Consider the following 348-nt stretch of genomic DNA (forward strand, 5'->3'; position numbering starts at 1 on the left):
CTTCTGCCGAAGGGGAACTGGCACGATTCACCGCTGGCCCCTTTTCTGCTGCTCCGAGCTGCGACCGCGGACGTGGGCATGAGGTGCCCGGGGATGCCACGTCGTGCTGCCCGGGGTTCCCTGGCACAGCGTCCTCCGAGCCAGGCAGCGGGCGGCTTTTGGGAGGATTTGCACCAAGGCAAATCATGGGGGAGACACTGAGCGCCCCGAGGCAGGGACGTGGTGCAGGAAGGGGTAAGCCCAGCCTGCGTGTTCACCAAAGGGCTTTGGGGTCTCTCCCACCTGGGCCGAAGCAGCCAAGGCCAGGCAAGAGCCCCTCTCGCACGCCGGAGGTGCTGGATGCTGCGG

The sequence above is a fragment of the Cariama cristata genome, unplaced genomic scaffold, assembly GCF_000690535.1.
Source record: "Cariama cristata isolate BGI_N322 unplaced genomic scaffold, ASM69053v1 scaffold23027, whole genome shotgun sequence".
Lineage (NCBI taxonomy): Eukaryota > Metazoa > Chordata > Aves > Cariamiformes > Cariamidae > Cariama > Cariama cristata.